Source organism: Euleptes europaea, chromosome 18, assembly GCF_029931775.1.
Source record: "Euleptes europaea isolate rEulEur1 chromosome 18, rEulEur1.hap1, whole genome shotgun sequence".
Lineage (NCBI taxonomy): Eukaryota > Metazoa > Chordata > Lepidosauria > Squamata > Sphaerodactylidae > Euleptes > Euleptes europaea.
Window position 1 is genome coordinate 40881164 of NC_079329.1, and position 17041 is coordinate 40898204.

General features: G+C 43.6%; 1 protein-coding gene across 1 annotated transcript in view; it reads right to left on the reverse strand.

Annotated features, from left to right (window-relative positions):
• The window catches only part of MARCHF10 (membrane associated ring-CH-type finger 10), a 111342-nt gene that overhangs the window by 31280 nt on the left and 63021 nt on the right, over window positions 1-17041 (reverse strand). The gene's annotated exons all lie outside the window — the stretch shown is intronic.

Sequence of the window (17041 nt, forward strand, 5' to 3'; positions counted from 1 at the left end):
AAAACCTCCAGGGAAGGAGCACTTACCACCTCCTCAGGAAGCCTGTTCCACTGAGGAACTGCTCTAACTGTTAGAAAATTCTTCCTAATGTCTAGATGGAAACTCTTTTGATTTAATTTCAACCCATTGGTTCTGGTCCGACCTTCTGGGGCAACAGAAAACAATTCGGCACCATCCTCTCTATGACAGCCCTTCAAGTACTTGAAGATGCTTATCATATCCCCTCTCAGTCTTCTCCTCTTCAGGCTCAACATACCCAGCTCCTTCAACCTTTCCTCATAGGACTTGGCCTCCAGCCTTCTCACTATCTTTGTTGCCCTCCTCTGGACATGTTCCAGCTTGTCTACATCTTTCTTAAATTGTGGTGCCCAAAACTGAACACAATACTCTAGGTGAGGTCTAACCAGAGCAGAGTAAAGCAATACCATCACTTCACGTGATCTGGACACTATACTTCTGTTGATGCAGCCCAAGATTGCATTTGCCTTTTTAGCTACCGCATCACACTGCTATGTTCAGTGTTTGGTCTACTAAGACCCCAAGATCCTTTTCGCACACACTAGTGCTCAGACAAGTCTCCCACATCCTATAATTGTGCATTTGATTTTTCCTACCTAAATGCAGAACTTTACATTTATCTTTGTTGAAGTGCATTTTATTGGTTTTAGCCCAATTCTGAACTGATAGGTAACATTGGAAAGTCCTATTGATAACACTTCTCAGTAGCCTTCCAGGGACCTCTCAGGCACAAGCACCCAACAGTAACCTGCTGCATAGGTCTTCCCTCTCCTTCATTTCCCCTACAATAGATGGTAACTGTGCCTAGGCGAAATGACCCTTCCTCTGCCAGCAGTTCCCAGCAGTATGTACTGCACTCTATAGGTATGCACTGTGTGGAATGATCCCTTAATGCCCCCCACATGCAAGTAACTTCCCCCAGACATCAAAGAAAGCCTCAGGGAGAGTGGACATCTCTGTTGATGACCATCAGGCACTCCGACCATTGCCGCTACTAGCCTAACACTTGTGACTCTTGTCTTAAAGGATCAAAATCTGGCTACGTGGATCAGCACAAACAGAAGCTGCAGACAGAATTCCATTACATCTCCCTTCAGGGGATGAGTATTGTCTCAATGCATTAATTACCTACACCAATAGGTGAATCTCCAAATGCACAACATCAGGGCAACATCATGGGGGATGGGGGTAAAGTATGGAAAATGGAAATGCACTGAAGTAGTGCCATTACAACTCAGGAATCGATTCCAGGACCTTGCCATAGCAGCACAGCCAGAAACACTGCCAGCAGAAGAATCAGAAACACAAGGAAGACAAAGGGAGAAGAATAGGGGGCATGAAGAAACAGCACTGGAAGGAAAAGGAAAGTGCTAGTTGTCAGTGATTCCCTGCTGAAGGGTAGGGAACATTATATGTGTCCAGGCTTGACCCCATGGCCCAAGAGGTGTGTTGCTTGCCAGGGGTGAAAATGAAAGATATTGAAGACTGGATCCCGAAACTGGTCAAACCTAAAGATCATTATCCATTTGTGATGGTCCATGTGGGAACCAATGAAATGTCCGTGAGCACCAGGGGAGGGGCTGTGGTTCAGTGGTAGAGCATCTGCTTGGCATGCAGAAGGTCCCAGGTTCAATCCCTGCCATCTCCAGTTAATGGGACTAGGCAAGTAGGTGATGTGAAAGACCTCTGCCTGAGACCCTGGAGAGCCTCTGCTACTCTGAGTAGACAATACTGATGGACCAAGGGTCTGATTCAGTATAAGGCAACTTCATGTATTCACGTATTCATTATCGAGAACATTAAGGCGGACTATGAAGCTCTTGGGAGTAAGCTGAAGGGAATGGGGGCAGAGATGGTATTCTCTTCAATCCTTCCTGTCAGAGGAAGGCGAATGCGACAGGAACAAAAGATAATGGAGGTGAACCACTGGCTGCGTTGGTGATGCAGGCAGGAGCAATTTGGATTCTGGAACCATAGTAATAGCAAGCGATGGAATTCACCTTTCAAGCTTGGGGAAGAATGTTTTTGGAAGAAATGTAAAGAGATTCATCAGGAGGGCTTTAAATTAATTCGACCAGAGTAAGGAGATAACCAACATAGGGTTTTAAATAAAGGAGAGCAAACAGCAGAGACCCACTTGGGAGGGATGGGTCTAAAGGAGAGGAAGGTGCGGGGCTTCAAGTGTCTATGTACCAATGCCCAAACCTTGGATAATAAGAAGGAAGAACTTGAGCTTCTAATGTAGTCAGAGGGATACGATTTAGTAGGCATAACAGAAACTTGGTGGGACAATTCTTGAATATAGTAGTGGATGGATATGAGTAGTTCAAGAAGAACTGAAAAGGTCAAAGAGGTGGCGGAGTGGCGCTGTATGTGAGGAGAGGAATTGCTTGTCAAGAAATACTAGAAGGGGAGGGTGACAGCCGAGTGGAAAGTATCTGGGTGAGAATAAGGGAAGGAAGGACAAACAGTATTGTGGTTGGAGTCTGCTACAGACCTCCTGACCAGGGTAAGGAGTTGGATGCTGCCCTCCTTTAGTAGCTTGACAGGGTATCTGTCAGACTTCAGGACCTCGTTGCATCTCAGGAATAATAAACTTCGCTCCAGACATGGCAGAGAGTTTTTAAAAGTTTTATTAAGAAAGCAAACGAGTTCAGTGGTCTACACAACTTAGGGTTAGAATGGCAACGCGGATTTTACAGATCAGCTTTATAGGATGCACCCACTAGAATTGTTTACATGTAATGGCTTTGAAATGCAAAACATCAGAGGTCTCTCCCACTTCAAGAGAGAGAGGGTTCTGGCAAAATCACACCTTGAGATCAGAGTAGATTTACAATAGGAAGGCTACTTTGAAATGGAGACATCAGAGCCTCTGGCCATAGCACCTCTCTCCCAAACTGAAGACACTTTCCCACGGGACCAAAAGGTGGTGGTGGGGAAACACGGAGCTTGCTATCCGGGGCTTGACTGCATGCCCTCGCTGACAGTATCCAGACAACAAGAGCTGGTAGTTATGGGTGATTACAACTTCCCTGATGTGTACTGGGAGACAAACTCTGCAAAGCGACCACAGTTATGCAAGTTCCTCACCTGCCTGGCCAACAACTTTCTTCATCAAATGGTGGAGGTAGCTACAAGGGGCTCAGCCATACTTGACTTAATATTGACCAACAGATGAGTAGATGAGGTGAAGGTCGTGGGGACTTTAAGGGGAAGTGACCATGTCCTCCTAGAATTCCTTTTGCTGTGGGGAATGTCAAGGAAATACACCCTGCATTTCCTTTTTCTACAATACTGCATAATATTGGCTCAAAACTTTAGTTCAGGCTGCGGCCTAGTTACCCCTAGCAAATGCATTTTAAAGCTCTGTTTATAGTCTGTGAGAGCGGGGGAAGGAACTCTTTCTCAAACCACCTTCCCTTTGAAGCTTGCTCACTGATGGCCCATCTGTGACACATCCTGTCACACCTTAGCCCTCGCTGGCTCTGGGAATCTCCTGATAATTTGCATTCGCTGCAGGAATGCAACTTATCTCTTGTCTTCAAAGAGTTGGCTAGTGACATAACAAATATGAAATCGGTTTATTATTTTCCTTAGGAATTCATTGGCTGCCTGATCACCAGCTGATGAATTCGGAAGGTATAAGAATAAACTTCTTCTGATATAGTTTTTATGGAGTTTTGGGGACACGCTGGTCTCATGCTACATCACTTTGCCCCAGGGAGAAGGGGCAAGATGGGAACAATCCTTACAATTGGAAATCTGGTAACGACTTGGATGCAAGTCCTTTTGTCTCTATAACCTCTTGCAAAGCCTCGCCTATTGCTTAAGAATTACTGTGTAGTTAGCAATTGTTAGACTTTCTTTTCATGCTATTTTGCTCTCACAAATATTTTACTCTCTGCAATGAGCATGTTTCTTTAGAATAAAAAATCTTTGACTTTATTTTAAAGTCTGTGGAAACCCTTTTTGGTCTCAAGGCTAAATCCAAGTGTCTGAATGCGTGTGTGCGTGTGTGTGGAAACCACCTATCCTTTGTAACTGTTGCTGACAGCTACTCTCCCTGACAGAGTCTCTACTCTGCAGGGCTGGCGCTGTCTTTTTGGCCTTTTGGAAACTAGCTGGGGGAAGAGTTGCTCTTAGCTCTTCCCTGGGAAAGCTAACCTTTTGGAACTAAGAGCTGGTGGCAGAGTCTACCTACATTGTGCTTTAGGGGGAATCCTGAAGCCCAGTGGGAAGTTTAGGTTTTCTTAGGAAAACATTTGGCAACTTTTGACTAAAAGAGGAACCGACTTGCTGGAGAGCAGGCCGGACCTCCTCGACAGGGGACCAAGGAAGTTCGTAGCCACCTGTTAGATTTTGGTAGGGCAGATTTTAATAAGTTCAGGGGCAAGATGACAGTCATTCCATGGGCAAGACTGCTGGAAGGGAAAGGAGTAAGTGAAGGGTGGGCTCTTCTAAAACAAGAGCTCTTTCAAGCTCAAGCCCTCAGTGTTCCAACAAGAAGAAAACATGATAGAGGATCCATTAAGCCTGTGTGGATGAACAGAGAACTCCATGATGAACTTAGGGAGAAAAAAGAAATGTTCGAGAAATGGAGGCAAGAACATACCTCTAAAGAAGAGTATCTGCGGGTTGCTAGGCACTGTAGATGAGCCATCAGAGAAGCCAAAGCTCACAGTGAGCTGACGTTGGCCTGGGAGGCTCACTACAACAAGAAAAGCTTCTTCAGACATGTGAGGAGCAAACAAGGTAAAAGAGGTGACTGGCCCATGGTTGGGTGAAAATGGAGAAACTCTGACAGAGGACAGAGAGAAAACAGTAAGGCACAATGCCTATTTTGCCTCAGTTTTTTCCCTGAAAAAGAGAAGGGGCTTATCTAGAGATGATAGTAGGCAAGGAATGTTGTTTGGGCTGCTGGTTGACATGAACAGAGAGGTCGTTGAGAAGCACCTGGCTGCATTGGATGAGTACAAATCCCCTGGGCCAGATGGCATGCACCCAAGAGAACTCAAAGAACTTTCAAGAGAGCTTACAGAGCCTTTATCCATCATCTTCCAGACCTCTTGGAGGACAGGAGATGTGCCACAAGACTGGAGGAGGGCAAATGTTATCCCAATTTTTAAAAAGGGAGGAGGGATGACACAGGAAACTGCAGGACAGCCAGAAACTGCAGGACAGTCCCAGGGAAGATACTGGAGCAGATATTAAAGAGATCGATCTGCAAGCATCTGAAAGACAACTTGGTGATCTGGGGAAGTCAGCATAGATTTGTCCCCGACATGTCCTGCCAGACCAACCTCGTTTCCTTCTTTGATCGAGTGACAAGCTTACTGAATCAGGGGAATGATGTTGATCGTTGATGTTGTTTACCTGGATTTCAATAAGGCTTTTGACAGGGTTCCCCATGATGTTCTGATGGGTAAACTAGAGGACTATGCACTGGACCCTAGGATGGTTAGGTGGATAGGGAACTGATTGGAGAACCGCACTCAAAGAGTAGTTGTCAATGGCATTTCATCTGAATGGAGGGAGGTGTCCAGTGGGGTGCCACAGCATTCAGTTCTGGGCCCAGTACTTTTCAATATTTTTATAAATTATCTGGATTAGGATGTGGAGGGACTACTCAGTAAATCTGCAGATGACACCAAATTGGGAGGAGCAGCGAACACACCAGAAGACAGAGATAGAATTCAACGAGATCTGAACACACTGGAAAAGTGGGCAGATGGAACTTCCGGTGGTGCCGTTGGAGAGAGCACTCCATTTCCCCAGGTTGTCCTGGGAGAAATCCAAGTTTGCGTTATTTTTGGGGTACATAGATACCCCAATCCGACCCTTGCAAGTGGGTTGGAAAGCAGGAACTCCCTGCAGCCCGCAAACGCGGTTTGACCTCCTAGGTACTCTGAGGGGGCTTTTTTAAGCCCCTCGGAGTCCTAGACGCCGGTCCTGCGAGGGCACTAGGGAAGGACATCGCCAAAACGCAACTTTGGCAGCAAGCTCTACCCTCCACCGCCTTAATACCAACATAAGGACTACATAAAGAAAAGAACCTCACCTCTTGACACCCAAGTGAGTACAAAAGAACTCTTCGTCTACTTACTAGAAATTTGAACAGACGGGAGGCTGATAAGAATATTTCTGGGACCCCCACCCCTCCATAATCCGAACTGAAAAAGTTTGATCTGAGTTAGTCATCGGGATTAGCGACAGGAGCCTTATCGGATCGATCAGCCTAAACCATAACAAAGAGTCGGAAGGATACCTTTTAGACTGACAAGAATTATCACCAATGAGAGGTCCGAAGGAAGGGGAGGGTGATTTCTCTTCCTGATTTTCCGGCGAATTCCTGCCACGTTTGCAGTAAGGGAGTGCCTGGAACGGAAGACTCTCTATACCACCCTCTCTATCATTGGAACTAAAACAACAGGAAGTAGCCGCGGGACTGAATATCCGTCGCACTCGAGTTACTTTCAAATCATTCCTGAAGGAATAACCATCGAGAAGAGGCGATAGAAGGTCTGCAGCACTAGTAACTTCCTGTTTACTTCCTGATTAATCCGATCTAGGGCGACCTAAAAAACTCACTGGTATTTTAAAACTTTAAAATGCAATTTTAAAGCCAATTTCGACTCTTTTCAACCCGAAAAAATTACTAGGCTGATCTTTGAACTATCATCTTTTAACCAGCACCTTAAAGGCCCTGTCGGTGGACATGTATTTTACCAGCTTTTTTTGAATGTAAATGTCTCGACCCCGCTCTGGCTCACTACATAGCCCTGCCTATACTAAACTAAGGGACTCTTTACAAACCTCGACCATGGAAAAAAAGTTACAGGATATGCTAACTAAACAAACTGAGGCAACAAATAAACAGTTTGAACAGATGTCTGCACAGATGGCACAGTTGACTTCTATGATGACAAATCTTGGTCAAGCATCCCAAGCTATTAATCAGAAGTTGGATGTGGTCACTGGAGACTTGAAAGAAGTAAAAACTCAAATGATTGTTATGAAGACAGATATGCAAGCGATGGATGTATCAATTAAGAAAGTGATGGATGAGCACAAGGACACAAAGAAAAAATTAACAAGCCAAGAAAAACAGATTGAAACAATACAAGCGGATCAGATGGCGGCAAAAAATCAAATGGCAATGATGGAGATGAGAGTGAAAGAGACCAACCTTCGTATACGCAATTTTCCAGATATGATGGGAGATAATAAAGAATCTGCAATACCAAATTTGGCCTACTTATTTCAGATAGATGAACAAGAATTAAAACAAGCCATTAATAGAATATACAGGATACCACTACCTGCTAGAATGAGAAGATCTAAGCCAAGAGATTTGATGATAGTGTTCTATGACACCAGAGTTAAAGACAAGATTATGAAGATTCATTATGAAAATCCAGTGTCAGCAGGAGACTCCTCTCTTATACTACTGAAGGATATTCCAAGGCATCTACTTTCACAGAGGAATAACTACAAAGACTTTGTGTCTATACTGAAAGCTAATGGCATCAAATATCGTTGGATTATGCCACAAGGTTTGGCTTTCACCTATAAGGAAGTGAAAACGACAATTCTATCCCAAGCAGATGTGGGGAAATTTTTGAGAAAATATAAAATGGACCTTAAAGAATTACCTGGAGAGAAGGAGGAAGAAGAAGAGGAAGAAGAAGAGGTACAGGGTGCAGAAGGTGGTACTAAATTATAGACTTTTTATTTTGCTAAAAAATACTACATTATGGCAAAAGCAATTTCTTGGAATGTAAATGGACTGAATGAGAAAACTAAAAGGGCCAGAATCTTCAAATATCTACAGAAATATAAATACTCCCTAATCTGCCTACAAGAAACCCATATAGCTTCAAAGCATAAAAAATACTTGGAGAAACAGATGCTTGGACAAGCATTTATTGCTTCTGCTAAAACTAAAACAAAGGGAGTGGTAATCTATGCCCACCCCAGTCTCTGTCCAGAACTAGTATATAAAGACAATGAAGGAAGAATTGTAATTATCAGAACTAAAATATTGGGACAAAGGACAATAGTGGTTGGAATCTATGCACCCAATGAAGGGAAAAAATCCTTCTATGAAAAATTACATGACCTGATAACCCAGTACGCACAAGACCAAATTTTATTGATGGGCGACTTCAATGGAATTATTCTCCCATCTCTGGACAAAAAATCAAAAGCAAAAGATATCAATGATGGATGCTTGCCTAAAACTTTCTTTGCCATGGCTTCAGAATTAGAATTACAAGACATTTGGAGAACAATGAATACAACAGCTAAAGAATACACCTTTTATTCAGCAAGACACGATTCACACTCCAGAATCGATATGATATGGGCCAGTAAATCAATTTTCACGCAACTACGTAAAATTCATATTTTACCTAGAACTTTTTCTGATCACAATCCTGTTACCTTTGATTGGAACAATAAACAAGCATTTAGATGGCGAATGAACGACAAACTGTTAAAAGACAACAAGATACAAAAGGAATTACAGGTTTTAATGAAAGACTTTTTTGAAATTAACCTTAATGGGGAAACTTCTTTAAATACAGTTTGGGACGCATTCAAAGCTGTTCTGAGAGGTTTTATGATACAGAAACACTCGGCCTGGAAGAAGACTCAATTGCAATTTACAAACAACATACTTTGGAATTTACAAAATTTGGAGCAGAAATTGGTAATGGTAACACAGGAAGAGGAGAGAAGAGAAATTCAAATACAGATTTCTGCATCTAAACACCAATTAAATTTGGTAATAATGGAGGAAATGAATAAAAATCTGAAACTTGCTAAACAAAAGTATTTTGAATATGCAAATAAACCAGGAAAATTTTTAGCAACACAACTGAAGGACTCATTTCAAAAGAAGATTATAACAAAAATCCAAACTGCTAAAGGACCAGTTTATTCAACTTCAGAAATTCAGAAAGAATTTGTTTCATTTTACTCTAAGTTATATCAGAAAGAAAATACTCCAAAACAGAAAATAGACAAATTTCTAAACTCAATACAGATGAAAGCTTTGTCAATGACCCAGAGAGAATGTATTGAAGCTCCAGTAACAAGGGAAGAAATACAAGAAGCAATACTGAGACAAAAAACGGATAAAACACCTGGACCAGATGGAATTACTGCACTATTTTATAGAACTTTTAGTGACAATTTAGTTGGATTTTTTGGTTCACTTTACAATGCAATTTTGGACGAGGGAACATCCCCGGAGACTTGGTCACACGCATTTATATCACTGATACCCAAAGAAGGAAGAGATCCAGAAAAAACATCTAATTACAGACCTATATCGCTCTTAAATGTGGATTACAAAATTTTTGCTTCGGTTTTGGCATGTAGGATAAAGCAATTTATTAAGGATCTTATACATGAGGACCAAGCAGGTTTTATACCAGGAAGGCAAATAAAAGACAATGTAAGAATTTTACTAGATTCACTGGAATATTATGACCATAATATTCAACAAACTGTGGCTTTTGTATTTTTGGATGCAGAAAAAGCCTTTGATATGGTCTCTTGGAACTTTTTGAAACGGATTTTGGATAAATTGAATTTTGGAGATCGTTTTCAGAAAGGTATATCGGCTATTTATACCTCCCAACAAGCTAAAATTTTGGTTAATGAATCAATGTCAGATAACTGCCAAATCACGAAAGGGACTAGACAGGGATGTCCCTTGTCTCCACTTTTATTTTTGTTGGTGTTGGAACCGCTATGTGTGAAACTAAGAAGTATGGAGGACATCCGCGGGCTAAGAATTAAAAAACATGAATTTAAGTTGAGAGCATTCGCGGATGACCTACTGCTAATTTTGGAAAACCCAACACAGTCAATGAATATACTTCAGGAGACTTTGGATGATTTTGGAAAAGTATCAGGCTTTAAAGTGAATCAAGAAAAAACAAAGATAATATTTAAAAATTTATCGGAAATACAACAACAGGAATTTATATCATATACTGGCTGGGAGAAAGCTAACAAAGTTAAATACCTGGGAATTTGGATCACTGCAAAGAATAAAGATCTGTTAACCAACAATTACCTCAAGTTATGGGGTAAGATTAAAACTGATATGATTATATGGTCAAACAAAAAATTGTCATTAATGGGACGTATCTCAACGATCCAAATGAATGTCTTACCGAGGATGCTCTTCTTATTCCAAAATTTACCAATAATATCACAAACAAAATATTTTGAAACTTGGAGGAAAGACATTTCAAACTTCATCTGGCAAGGAAAAAAACCAAGGACTGCTTATAAATACTTGGTGGATCTAAAAACTAGAGGAGGTTTAGCACTGCCTAACTTTCAACTCTATGCTGAAGCGGTAGCTTTAGTATGGCTAAAAGACTGGATGAATTTGTCAAATGTACGTTTGCTAGACTTGGAAGGTTATAATAACTTAAGTGGATGGCATGGTTATTTGTGGTATGATAAAATTAAACTACAAGCAACATTCCGTAATCATATAATCAGGTCCTCTCTACTTCGTATTTGGATGAGATATAAACACATTTTGGAACCAGAAACACCGATGTGGATATCGCCCCAAGAAATGCTAACTTTGCGCCCACTTAGACCAGACAAATTTATTACTTATCAAGATCTAACTAATTGGGAAGGAAAGAAATGCTCACTAAAAGACTTTCAACTGCTTAAGGATGATTTACAATGGCTTCAATATTACCAAATCAAATCAGTTTTTGTACAAGATGCAAAAAAAGGTTTCTCTAAAGAAAAATCTCCTTTTCAAAGGATTCTACTAGACCATAATACAAAGCTGATTTCTAAAATGTATAATCTCCTTTTAACAATATACTGTGAGCAGGACACGATTAAACCAACTATGATTGATTGGGCTCAAAATGTGGGACATGATATTGTTTTAAATAAATGGGAAAGATTATGGTCTAAAGATATATGCCACAACAGCTGCGAGACTGCTTTATGCAGCGAAATGGAAAGGGCTAGAAACTCCAGAGAAAAAAGACTGGATTGTTAAAATGTTTGAAGTGGCAGAAATGGCAAAACTCACAGCTATTCTAAATGAAGAAAATGACGTTCGGTTTTTGGGGGAATGGGGGGCGTGGATGCATTATTGTGAATATGAGTTAAAATTGGGAAGAATGGAAGAATATTTTCTAATCTGATCCAGAGGATTATTTTTGATTTTTTTTTAATATTGAATAAGCATAATTATATTTACTAACAGATTATGGTTTTTTATATATGGTATTGATATTTTATCAAGATTAGATTACCTATGACGGGAGGAACTTTTTATTAAGAGGCAGATAGAGGTGATGGGGAAGTCAAAAAAATTTCCATTTCTTTTTTTCTTTTTTCTTTTCTCTTTTTTATTATATGATATGGAATTATAACAACTTTAGGTTAGAATTGAAATTCGATATTGTTATAGATGTTGTTTAATGCAATGGAAAATTTCTATTATAAAACCCAATAAAATTTATATATATAAAAAAGAAAAGAAAAGTGGGCAGATGTGAACAAGATGCAAGTCAACAAGGGTAAGTGCCAAATTCTACATCTGGGTAACAAAAATGAGGGACATGCATACTGGATGGGGGATACATTTCTGGGTAGCAGTGTGTGTGAACAAGATCTTGGGGGATAGGTGGACCATAGGTTAAAAATGTGCAGCTAGTTTGATGCAGCGACAAAAGAAGCTAATGCGATCTTGGGGTGCATCAGCAGAGGCATAACATCCAAATCGCAAGATGTCATAATTCCGCTGTATGCAACATTTGTCTGGCTGCACCTGAGTACTGTGTGCAGTTCTGGAGGCCTCACTTCAGAAAGGATGTGGACAGAATGGAGCAGGTGCAGAGGAGAGCGGCGAGGATGATCAGGGGCCTGGAGACCATCACCTACTTGCCTAATCCCTTTAACTGGAGATGCCTGGGATTGAACCTGGGACCTACTGCATGCCAACCAGATGCAGAAATGGCTCTTCAAGTGCAACTTGCTTTGTTAAATAACTTACTAATCAAGCAGGGGTTCAGCTTGTGCATGGTCAACAATTGGTCTTTAGAATGACAAGTGGTCCACAGGGGCTTGGAGATCGTTATATGCATGGGATTTTAGCATTACAAGACAATGCTGCACCACCGGCTGTCTTGGCAAACACAACTTTGACTTTGAATAGGGGTTCAATGGGTCCTCAGGATATAGTCCTGAGTCTTAGTCATTTTCAAGCTGAAGGCATAGTGGGGCAAAACAATAAAACAGCTATAGAAGGCACAGCAAGACATGGGCCTTTTCATACAGACTGGCAGCCTGAGCATCCATTTGCAGCAGGAGTTTTACCCATCACTGCAGATGAAAATGCTGCTTTACCAGCAACACAAAGGGAAACTGAATTGTCATTTTTAAGCAGAGTAACTAACAGAATCATTCAACACAGGACACTAGGACTGGGAGCACCAGTCCCTTTCATACCTCATGGTATTGCAGTGAGTCAGCTCCATGGAGTAGTTGGAACCATTCCTGGCTGGCTCGCCAATTGAAGTGGGTCAGTGCCTTTCAGTTGACTATGCTCTTAGAATTGACCCCTTCCTGAGAAGTGGTATGTTATCTTATTCATTTAGTCACCTACTAAGCAGGACTCAACTTACCATGCATTCCTAAAGGGGGGGGGGATCTTAGAAGGAGGCGTGACCTTGCCGCCAGCGTAAGTGCATCTTATTACAGGACAAGACGCACTTACACTGGCGGCAAGGGCAGTTCCGTTGGCGCCCGAGCGCTGCAGAGCTGCGCCTCGCCCCTCCGCTGGCGAAGTCTCACTGTGGTGCAGGCCACAGTGGAGACTTGAGGCGCAGGCATGGGGGGGCATTCCTGGGGTGGGGCGGGGGTGGAGCTGCCATTAGGCAGCTCCCTATGCCCTTTCGGCCCTGGCCGCTGGTGGCCAGGACGGTGTTGCTGCGCCTGCTTTTTAGCAGGCACAGCCTTGCTGTTTTCAATGGGGCTTTTTTCGTCCTGGCGGCATAAAGGAATCGGCTTAGGAGGAGGCGCGACTGCGCCTCTTCCCCGCCGTCTCCAGACGCCGGCATCTCAGGAATGCATGCTTAATTTACTTATGCAAGTAAGTCTTTTTATTGAAAAGCTCCAATGTAATATATGTGTATATGCAAGTATTACAAAGTCTTAAAAGTGTTAAAAGTGTACACAAGAATACAAGCAAGTTCTACATACTATTTAGTTTCAAAATCCAATACTTAAAATATAACAGTTAAAGAAGTCTGATTTAGTTAAAAGAGTCTGATTCACACTATCTAGAATAGCATATAAGTAAGTTCATACATACCAAAGCCAATCTCTTCTGAGATCCTCTCAGTCCAAAGATTTCGAGAGATCTCATAGAGACCCCTCTCAGTACTTGGCATTCTGTATATCGAAGCCTGTTCTGCAGCTGGGCTGCAGCTGGAATGTTGCTGAGTCAGTAGTGAAGAGACAGAGCTGGGGCCTGTTAGACCCCTGCACTTGATCTCAGGTTCTGAGGCACAATTTGCTGGCTAAGTTATAGTGCAGGTTATGTTAGCAAGCTGCATTCTCTGTCTGTGCATGTCCATTGAGCTAAATACTGTGTAAAATAGCTGATGATAAGTTAGGGTACGAATGAAACAGTCTTTGCTAGCTAAATAATCTGTTTGATATATTGATTAAAGCAACAAAGGCATCCAGTGGATGGCACCAGCTGAGGAGTCTGCTTCTCATGCAGCAAGGGGCTCACCTCAGCTGTTTACAAGGAGCAGCCCCAGAAGCAGCAGCAGTCACTAAATGCACAAGTGGAAAAATAGGAAGATAGGATTGATAGGATGTCCCTATCAGTGGGACACTGATGGAGAGTACAGCTCACTCTGCAGTGACCCTACCAAGTACCGGGAGGCAAAGTGGCATATGCAGGCTAGGCTACCTCTCTGGCCTGTCCTCCCAGCAGGGTGTACGTTGAGAGATTCTTTGATACAGGGCAGAACACACCAAAACGGACGAAACACAGGGCACCCTCTGCCTTAAACACGTGGAACACTCCTAGATACCAAACATCCAACAGAAGGCCTCTCCTCTGGATATTTTCAACAAACTGTGCAAGGACACAGAGTAAGATGTCATATGCCAGGGAGGGGTGATGTGTGAGCCCTTGGCCTAAATCAGAACCAAAACAAACCACATCGAGACAGCCAGGTCCAAAAGAAGCTGGTTTTTACTTGGTCTAAATAGGAGTACAGAGCATGAAGAAAAGCTGACAGCAATGAGCTCGCTGTCTAACACTCAGCAGTATAAAGGCTATGATATTTGCAAGAGATTACAGAACACAAACATAGCTGCTGTTCCCAGGACTTCAAACAGGCTTCGGTATGCAGGCTTGTCCTTGAGCTTAGTCAGTAGTCAGGTCAGCGATAGAAACGAAAGGAAAACAAAGTAACTGAGATACAGGCTTGACATCCTGCCCCCCTTAAGGCCCCCTTCCTCCTGGCAAGGGGGATGGCTTGTCCGGGTAGGTGGTGTGAAAGGCGTTTACTAAGCGGGGGGCGGAGACATTTTGTGCATGCACCCATTCGTCATAGGCAGGGGGGAAGTGTTTCCAGCGAATTAGGTATTGCAGAGATCCATGGTGTATACGTGAATCCAGGATCTTGGACACCTCGAAATGTTCCTCCCCTCCCACCATCACTGGTTGTTCGGGAGGCGGCTCTGGATGCCAGTCCGAGGAGGCGACATGGGGTTTCAGGAGACTGACATGGAAGACGGGGTGGATACGCCTTAAGGTTTTGGGGAGAGTCAATTCCACAGCGACAGGGTTAATGATTCGGGCGATAGGAAATGGGCCAATGTACTTGGCACTGAGTTTGTGACAAGGACGGGTGGAGCGCAGATTTCTGGTGGAAAGATATACTAAGTCCCCGACTTGAAAGTCCTTACTGGGGGAGCGATGCTTATCAGCTTGCGCTTTGTACTTGCGTTTGGCTCGGTCCAGGTTGCTAATCAGCCAGGGCCAAGTAGTACGGAGGGCATGCGCCCATGAGGCGACATCAGGATCCCCCTCCCCCTCAGACCCTTCTACAGGGGCAATAGGACCGAAGTCCTGACCATACACAGCATAGAAAGGGCTGAAGCCAGTAGATTGATGCACAGCATTATTGTAAGCATATTCTGCAAAAGGCAACAGTTCTACCCAGTCATCTTGGTGATAATTGACATAACAACGCAAATAGCATTCCAGTACAGCATTGACACGTTCAGTTTGCCCATCCGTTTGGGGATGGTAAGCACTAGACAACCCTTGCTCCACCCCCACTAATTTGAGGAAAGCTTTCCAAAATTTAGCAATAAAACTACTTCCGCGGTCGCAGATTATCTTGCGCGGAAACGAATGTAGCCGGAAGACATGTGACAGGAAGAGACGGGCCAACTTGGGGGCGGAGGGAATACCCGCTAAGGGAACCAAATGTACCTGTTTGGAAAATAAGTCAGTAACAACCCATAGTACAGTTTTGCCCCCGCTAAGGGGGAGATCCGTCATGAAATCCATGGCAATCACTTCCCAGGGTTTACTGGGGATTTCCAGCGGCTGCAGTAGTCCTGGGGGTTTGCCTTGAGAACGTTTGACTGTGGCACAGATAGGGCAGCTGCGAACGAAGGAGTCCACATCAGAACGCATCCCCCCCCCACCAAAACTGTCTACGCAATAGGTGAAGAGTTTTCAGGAACCCAAAGTGCCCTGCTGTCTTAGCTCCATGGGCTAACTGTAGAACTTCTCTTCGAAGTATTTTAGGCATGTATAATTTTGAGCCTTTGTACCAACAACCACCTTGCTCGAGTACACCTTGGGGCAAGGTTTGGGCAGTGCGTTCGGCTAGGCACTGAGCCCGAAGGGAGTCCAGGAAGGTATTGGAGATGATCACCCCCTCTCCGTTTGTGGGAGAGGGAGAAGCAGGAGTTGATGGTGGTGGAGGGGAGGAGAGGCTGGTTGCTGTGGAGCGCTGGATACAGTTGGCGCAAGGGGGACAGGCGAGGGAGCCTGCTGGTTAGGGCTGGATACCTTGTCAGCTACGGTATGGTTCCCCTGCTGGAGCCGGGTTTGGGCCCGGGTTTGCACGACCAGTAGGGGTAGGGCTTCCCTTTGCGCCGGAGTAAACAACGAGTCTGTCGGCTGATCCCGTTTTACTGGGTATTGAGGCAACCGGGATAGGGCATCTGCAAGCACGTTCTGTTTCCCAGGTACATGTTTGAGAACAAAACGGAATTGAGCAAAGAAGTCCGCCCAATGCTGTTGTTTTGCGGACAATTTATGGGTCCCCGTGAGGGCAGCTAGATTTTTGTGATCGGTCCAAACTTCAAAGGGGATCCCGGACCCCTCCAGGAATTGCCTCCACAGCATAAGGGCATGGTGGACGGCTGACGCTTCCTTTTCCCAAATGGGCCAGTTTAATTGGGAAGGTGTAAACTTCTTCGAGAAGTAGGCACAGGGGTGAAGGAGACCGTCCGGTCCTCTCTGGAGTAGGGGCCCCCCATGGCTACGTCAGACGCATCGACCTGTACAATAAACATTTGGTTCGGATTTGGGTGCTGTAGGACTGGTTCAGAAGTGAAAAGCCGTTTGAGGGCTACAAAGGCGGATTGGCATTGATCAGTCCATAGTATTTTGGCAGAGGGCAACGTTGCAGAAACCCCTTTACCCTTTGTTTTCAGGAGGTCAGTGATTGGCAGCGCCACTTGAGCAAAGTTGGGAATGAAACCGCGGTAGAAATTAGCAAAGCCCAGAAATTGATGCACTTGCTTGCGGGTGGAGGACGGAGTCCAGTCAAGTACCGATTGGACTTTAGCGGGGTCCATGCTAAGGCCACGATGAGAGATTACGTATCCCAAGAAAGTTATCTGCTTTCGGTGAAATTCGCACTTGGACAGTTTTGCATAGAGCTGGTGGTTACGGAGTCGTTGTAAAACTTCTCTG